At 34.5% G+C, this 8397-nt stretch overlaps 1 pseudogene; it reads right to left on the bottom strand.

Annotated features, from left to right (window-relative positions):
• Positions 1–5000: 5000 nt before the first annotated feature.
• Positions 5001–8397, bottom strand: LOC127744234 (lysophospholipid acyltransferase 1-like; annotated as a pseudogene).

Below are 8397 nucleotides of genomic sequence, written 5' to 3'. Positions count from 1 at the left end.
ACTATGTGCCGCACAAGAATCTCTCCGCAAATCTCTCTAAATAAGCTCACTAAAGAGCAGTTATCACATAATTAGACCCACTAAATAACAGCTCCACAATATCAGTACTACAACAATTCTATAAATACGTCTACCTCCAATCTTAGGTACACAACACTATTCATTCTGAGTTATTTGATATTCATCTTATACTCTTACTAACTTGAGCGTTGGAGTCTCTTTGCAGGTCCCAACCTCCTCCGGTGTTCCTTGACGGCTGAAGTATAGCTACGGAAGAAGGAGTTATATCTCGGCACTAAAAGGAGTTATACCTCGGCTCAACATAGATAATTGTTGGTAAAGTTTCGCACCACTTTGACGCCAATTAGTGCTCATTATTAACGTCTTGGTCATCAATAAATTATCTAATTTATTTTATATAATTAATTTTTTAATTTATTTTAAAAAAAATTTAGTATAACGTTAATGGTCATTCGTAAATTTGTCAGTTGAAATTTTTTAATTTTGATGCTTCATCCTAGTCATCCATAATGACGTTTAATGAAATTAAACACACTAAACAATGTAAATAATAAATGGTAAAATATAACCTAAAAAGGAATCACTTAAATCCAAGAAAAACATGTGACGAAATATAATAAATTTATACTAACCATTTAATAGATACTACTGTAATTGTTCAGTCGTTTTTCTATTAAATTTAAAAAATTATTTTTATATTTTTATTTTTAAAAATTATAAATCTAATATTAATAATTAAAAAATAAATTATGAAAAAATAAAATGTCTTAAGTTATTTAATATGTACGTGTAATAAAATTAAGATAAAAATTTTACTATAAAAAAACGCTGAATACCGTCGGATTTATCGTCATTCTTGGGTTTACGGTACAAACATTGTCGAAAACTGCTTACTGTCGGATTTATTTTGTCCGACACTAATTAGCTACAAATTTTCATCGGTTTTTTCAATGGATTTGGCGAGATTATGTTAATGGTTACCGTTAGATTTATCCAGAGTAATGTTAATTTTATAAACCCTAAATTTTTTTGGCACAATCAAGCCATAATTAGGAGACTCTTGTTAACAAAATTGTTAGCAGAAATTTAACATCGCCAAAAATTAAGAAATTATTTTTATTAAAAAATAAATGCTCTGAATGAAATAAAATGTCACAAATGTATAATACAATGAAGTAGGCGTTGTTGTCGCCAGTTCCCCCGAAGGGGCGCCTCTCTTGTGATCGTGAAGACAGCTCGGTTCGTCGTGGAGGGAATTTCGTTCGTTCCCGGGAGGAAGCTACCGAGGCTTCCCCTCTCCGCTCGGCCCCGTGGCCTGGTTCTGTGGAACCCAGTATGACGTCCATTTGGGCGAGTCTCCACAGACGGCGTCAATGTACGGTAGGTCGGGTACCGGACAGTTTGGGTTAGTATTCTGATTGATGAGAGGGGGCTCTCGCCTGGTTCCAGGTTACTGGGTTGGAGTACACAACGTCCCGAGCACTTCGTGTGGAGAAGGGGGTGTCACCTGCAAAGACACTCCGACGCTCTAGTCAGTTGGGGGAGGGGTAGGACCCTCCCCGTATATACCGTGTCAGAAGTGGGTCCCACAAGGACAGAACCCACCTTCCTCGAAACTTTCTTATACAGCTGTAGTAGAGAGCTGTCCAAGACGCGTGTCCGAGTTGTTATTTGAACGTCTCGCACCCGACCGTTCGAGTCGGGTGGTTCGTGGGTCGGGTTGGCCCATATTTTATTTGGGCCAGACCGTAACAAATTCTATCACTAATGTAATTATGCAGAATCATATTCATTCTATACGAATTCAATTCATCTTCACATCTTTGTTTACATATGCATCTTACTCATTCTCTCATACTCACTTTAAAAGTTCAAGTTAGTTGTTGTATTCCATCATTGAGCATCGTGATTCTTGGATACACGGCATCCACCTCTCAGCTGATACTTCACTAACAACAAAGTATATAAATAAATCCAAAAATACTATTCGTACACTAAAATCAGCTATTAAAATCAGCTACTAATATATTTATGTATAAATACATATGTAGCTTTAATTTATTTTAATGTGTATTATTCCAACATGTATTTTATATTAGTAATTGACTTTGATAATAATTTTAGTATACACGTAACATAGTGGAAATAAATTATTAGAAATAGTACTGATTATTATACTTATTTGGTTTTAGATTTATTAGTTACTTAACTAATTGTTTTTATATAATTTAACTCAAGGCTAATTCGGTACATTCTTTTCTTTAAAAAGACTATTTTTATTTTATTTGGTTTTTTACACACACATATATATATAATTAAATGAAGTGTTCAAGACTCACCATCTTGATCATTGCATCTTTATTATCATGGTTCTAAAAATCGAACCAGACCGGCTGGTTCAACCGGATTAATCGGAAACCAATCACCTAGTCGATCCAGATAAAGTCAGAAATCATTTGACAAAAAACCGATAAAAAATTGGTCGAACCGACGGTTAACTGATAAACCCGTAGAACCGTCCGATTTTTTAGCAGGTTTTTTATTAGAATACTCCATCAAAATGACGCCGTTTTATACTTTATTTAAAAAAAAAACCTAAATGGCTACCCGTCCCCAAGACCCCCAACCCACTCCCACTCTCACCCCTCTCGGTGTCTCCTCTCTCAACAGTCAAACTGAAGAAAGCTTGAGATTGAAAGAAGAGAAAGAACCATAGTCACCCACAGTCACCCAACCCGTAGCCACCGCAGCCCCAGAGCCCCGCATCGTTTGTCATCGCTGAACCCTTCGCTCTTTTGTCTCTCTGTCGCTGCTTCGCTGCTCCTCGCCGTGACTTGCAGCTAGCCACTTTACCAATTGAGTTTACCCTAAATCCCTAATCTCCCAAAATCTTCGAAGAACACTCCACTGCCACTGCCACTCCCAACCATAAGCTCGAGGTTGGAGCTTCTGCATACGACGGATAACCGACGCCGTGAAGAACACTCCCACTCCCACTGTCACTCACCGTCGCGGGTTTTGGGTATCTGGCTTCTGGGTTTCTGGGTTTCTGGGTTTAGGTCGTGCTATTTTCTGGCTTCTGGTAGTTCTTCTCTTCAGAGTTCTGGGTTTCTGACTTCTATTTGCTGTTTTCATTTTTTGTTATGGGCTTCTGTTCTTCTGTTTTTTAATTTTTTAATTTTGTTTTTTATATAATTAATCAAATGTTGAATAAATTTGTTATATGTTGAATTTGAGAATAAATTTGATGTATGTTGAATTTGAAAATTCTGCTCTGTTCTGTTCTCAATTTTTTTTATCTTTTTAATGTTTTTATCTTTTCAAATTTTTTTATCTTTTGGTGGTACTTATTAATTTTGTTGGTTGTTGATTTAATTGTTTAATTGTAGGGATTATGATTTCTTGAGTTTGTTTTTTGAACTTTTGATGCCTAATGTAATACGAAATTTTTTGTTTTGAACTTTTTGATGCATGTATTGCTGGCTTCTTGATGCGATTAGAAATTTTCTGTAAATCTGTTCAACAATCAATATTTGATTATTGGTTGTATTTAATTTGTGTAAATTTGTGTTTGTAAATTACTAAATTGTAGTTGTTACTAACTAGAAATTTTTATTTTTGAAGATTGTTAAGAGTAGTTAGTTGGATGGCTTCTAATTGGTACTCTTCTAACTGGTGGATAATAATTTCAATACCCGATGACACCAGATTTTTCTCATAATTCAAAATAAGGTTCTTCTCATGATTCAAAGTAAGAGTACCAAAAGAGTACTAATTAGAAGCCATTCAACTAACTACTCTTAACAAAGATAGAACAACTAGATAGTGATCAAATATTACATATATTAATTTTTAATAATTTTATTTAATATTTAATTAAACCAGTTGAACTCCGGTTAAACTCTGATCGGATCATTAAACCAGTGAACCAATTGTCTTATCGGTTCATTGACCGTCCAGTTCTCGCAACCTTGTTTATTATACACGAGGTCGGTTGGATATAATCACGTATATTTTTTATCCTACAAGTTTTAGAAAATGATAAATAAGTTAAGGATTTAACTATATTAAGGATATATTTTAATTGTATAATAATAAAATTTATTTAAGTTTTTTATGTATTTAATGCATTGAAAATTTATAAAAAATTATATTTTAATCACTTTTAGTTATAATTAATTTAAGTTTCAATCTCTTTACACTTTTTGTGTAATTTTATTTTTTTACGTGATTTACAACATTAAATACTATAGATTAATTTTTTAATTTTTAACATGTCAAATATTATTTTAATTAATAACGTCACATAATTTTTAACGGATTAAGTTTGTCATCTAAACTCTAAAGTCTAAACTCTTCTATCAAGTAACTCGTTGTTTTCTACTAGAAACATAATCAGTTGATGTTTGATGGTTTTTGTCAAATTAAACTTAATTAATCTTTTATTTTTAGAGATTCTTTTGTCTTTGGCATCTTTCAGCGTTGTTTTTGTTCGCCTCAGTGGTATACTCAATTGGAAAATTAACGGAATAGAAATTAAGTGTATAATTATAATTGTTTAATGAACAACAATGAGAATAGGTGTATTCTTATTACTTGTGTAATGATGCATTACATTTTACATTAAATACAATTTTCAAGTGAGGTTTACATATGCATATAGATGTAGACATAATTATGGTATGTTACAATAGATCGAAGTTCCTCGCACTACAAAAAGTTATACGAGAGTTCAAGTTTTTATCTGCAGCTGAGATTTGAAAAATAGAACACCTTGAAGTAATTCTAACTTCTACGGAGTCAGGAGTTAACAAAGCATAGAGATTACAAAAATTCAAGATGTTTGAATCATTATTTTCTTCAATAACAACTTTTAAAAATACAATTAAATACCAAATTGTGAAGAATAAAAAGTAGATGTTACAAAACATTGAATGCCAACCAGGGTAGGAACCCATGGAAGATTGAAATGCATTCTCTCAGACTCTCACACTATTCTGATCCCATATCAAAAACTTCATGAAGATTGAATTGCAATGTCTACCCCATTGCTCTTTTTGAGCTTTGGATCTTGCAGGCCTCCTGGATTTGATTACTTTACCAAGAAGAATCATTAAAATAGGAAGAATAGTTCCAATATAATACACACGTCCGAATGCGGCAAGAGTTTCGTGCAGGTTTAGCACCTATTCAAAATTCAGAGAAACAATAGAACACTATTAAAACACCAAATTTGAATGAGTTAAAACTGTGAAGTATAAGCGACTAAACTGAAGGGTTGGAGAGGGAGGGAGAAACTAACCAAGAAACCGACGCTAGAGTAATTTATAACGACAAGTGTATAAGCAAAATTCAAAAACACGAATGCGTTTGCCATTGATGGGGTCGTCGCTTGCTGCCATCTGTAAATGGCTGTTTCAAAAGAAACACAGCATGACATGTTAAAAAACAAGAGAAAAGCATACTAGCTTATTCTAATGTATTACCTCTTGAACTAGCAATCATTAACGCCGACTGAACAAAGAAGATGATGTATCCAGGATACACCCCCTGCAATAATAAAGCCAGAATGTTATAAAGCGCAGATTCAACAATACAACTTACCAGCACAACAAAGCAGTTCTGTCAAGAAATTAAAAAAATTCCTTCAAATTTTAAGGGTAACACTTTTTTGTAATACAAGGACTTAACTTGCAATGCAAGTAACTGGGAAAAAAAATCAATCAAGATGCAGTGTAAGTTTTACTCACATGCCAAATAGCACTGATGGTCTGTGTAGCAAGTAACTGAAAGAATCCGGGTTTCTTACCACTCTGAACAAGCCGCTCATAAACATCTAGTGCAAAACACAAACGATAGCATAATAAGATTTTCACAATTTCAGATTCTGAATCTAACTTGACTTACAGGCTAAGAGAAGAAAAAAATTAATGATGTTCAGAATTTGCCAGTTGTAACTATGCGATCTAAGCATAAGACCTACCTAAATCAAGTTTCATGCCAAACTTTTGAAAGATTGGCTTTGTTCTACTTGAAGAAAAAGAATGCAAAACTCAATAATAAGAAACTCACAACGACGAAGCCATGTGCTGACTTGAATATTCCACACAGTTGGAATCACAACAGAACTCTTTGCAAACTCAACACCTAAAATATCCACATTCTTTGCTCGATCCCATCTTGGCTTTGGTGGAGACGAATTCACCCAACCACTGAAACCAAGACCAGAGATGATAATAGAAGATTCTGAAACCGACCAAATGAAATAATACTTCCAACGTGCCGTGAAGCCGGACATATATTGGTAACCAAACTTTTTCCAGAATGCCCATTCTTGGTATATAGGCTCTGTAAACCTGGACAGAGGAAAATAAGGGACTAGGTACAAATACAAGGCCATGTAGAAACCAGCTTGGATAAGGGCCCGAATGGTTGCTCCATATGGTGATGGTGATGGTCTTTTCGCTTCTTTGCTCCAAATCTGCGCAATAATGGAAAAAAGATTAGGACTAAAATCATCACTATCTGTTACTAATTTCTATTACTAGTAATCAAGGCCATCGGTTTTGTTTCTTATACTATTCTTCCTTCCACTACTATCCTCATAAGTAATTTGTTTAATTAACTCTATAGAGTTCAAATTCAAATTTTAACTTAAGAAAGTTAACTAATTTCCACAATTTCATTTCTTTTCCCCAAGTTTAGGTAGTTAATTGATACTTATGTATATGTAAGTGTAAATAATTTAAAGATAATGTCCTAAATTGTAACTAAATTTGTTAGTTCTAGTTAATCAATAACTTGAATTCAAACATAATTACCCCCTTTTCTTCAGTCCAATCAAGATTGTCCTTCATTTCAAAGACAGGACCAGCAAAGTGACTCCTACAGCAGAGGCAGTAACCAATGTACTCAACCAGAGAAGGTAACTTCGTCAACCTGTATTTCCGTTGGGCTTCGCGTAAACCTTCTTCCTCTTTCAACAATCCATCATTGTAATTAAACTAACAAGAGATTATCTTCAGGGTCAACACCATTAAGGCCCCTACTTAGTAGTACCACACAATAGTCAATAAACTAATCAACCAACCAACATAAATACCATAACCATATGTATATATAGGTAAGCAAAACAACGGAGTTACCACCTTCAATATCAGAAACATGGTACACCTGCAAAGCTACCATATAGTACATCAGCTACTGTATTGGTCATTGTTGAAAACTAATTGGTAGTTGTTACTTAAGTAGTATAATATAAATTAATCCTACGAAAATTAATTTTATTTAATTAAACTATTTGATTTCCTTGTAAATGAAACAAGCAAATAAGTTCGCAGTAAGCATTATAAAAAAAATAGAAAGTTAGTTATGATTACTCAAATGCAAGGCAAATACAAGAAAAAAATGTTAATCATCAAACATTTTTCTATTTGTAATAATGTAGTCTATCATACTTCACTGGATATATTTGTAAAATATTTTTACTGTACAAACAAATTAAATACATTCAGTTATACATGGCCTTCAATCACAGTAAGAAAATCGTAAACTAACAAAATTAAAAAAAGAAAAGAAAAGAAGAAATGAACGATGAACGAGTCCTCACCAGTGTCATCGATGCCACCATCCTTCCATACATCTCCACTCATGTAATACACATGGCTACACAAACAAACAAACAAACAAACAGCCAAATCTTTTTTTTTTCCTTTTTGCCTCTCACTTTAAAAGCCAAAAATTGGAATGAAATGCATGAACGCAACCTTTGTCGTACACTCCTTCTGTTCTGAAATATATGTCACGTGGAAATTTTGGTACGTTAATAACTATGGAAGTGCGTATAATAATAGAATGGATGCAGAAACATTTTTGGATACATAGGTAGCGTACCAGCCAATGAGATAACCGAATCCGAGGAAGAAGGTGAGGATGCCACATCGGGGGCGATGGAGGAGCATGGAAGAGTAACCAATCATGATCAGGACCAAGAAGTGCATGTTAGAAGACAAACCGAAGGAAATGTAAGAGAGGAAGACGCCGATGCCGGCGGAGTATAGATGCTTAGGGAGGCGGCCGGGGACGATGCGCCACAGGAAGCTGAGAGGAACGGTGGCCGCGAAGTAGAGGAGAAAACGGAGCACGGGAACTGTGACACCGATGGAAGCGGCCATGGGTTCAAGCTCCACCTCCATGGCCATGGCTTCTGATCTCTAGCAATAATTACAATAGGTTGGGTTGGGTTGATGATGTGCGATGAAATGAGAAGATGATGACGATAACGATAATGAAAAAGGAGGAGGTCGACCTTAGATTTTGAAACACGATTTTTGAATGTGTGAGTTGGTTCTGTGAAAGAGTTTTGCTAACAAGTAG

The sequence above is a fragment of the Arachis duranensis genome, unplaced genomic scaffold (genome assembly GCF_000817695.3).
Source record: "Arachis duranensis cultivar V14167 unplaced genomic scaffold, aradu.V14167.gnm2.J7QH unplaced_Scaffold_232527, whole genome shotgun sequence".
Taxonomy (NCBI): domain Eukaryota; kingdom Viridiplantae; phylum Streptophyta; class Magnoliopsida; order Fabales; family Fabaceae; genus Arachis; species Arachis duranensis.
This window is presented reverse-complemented; position numbering and strand designations above follow the sequence as displayed.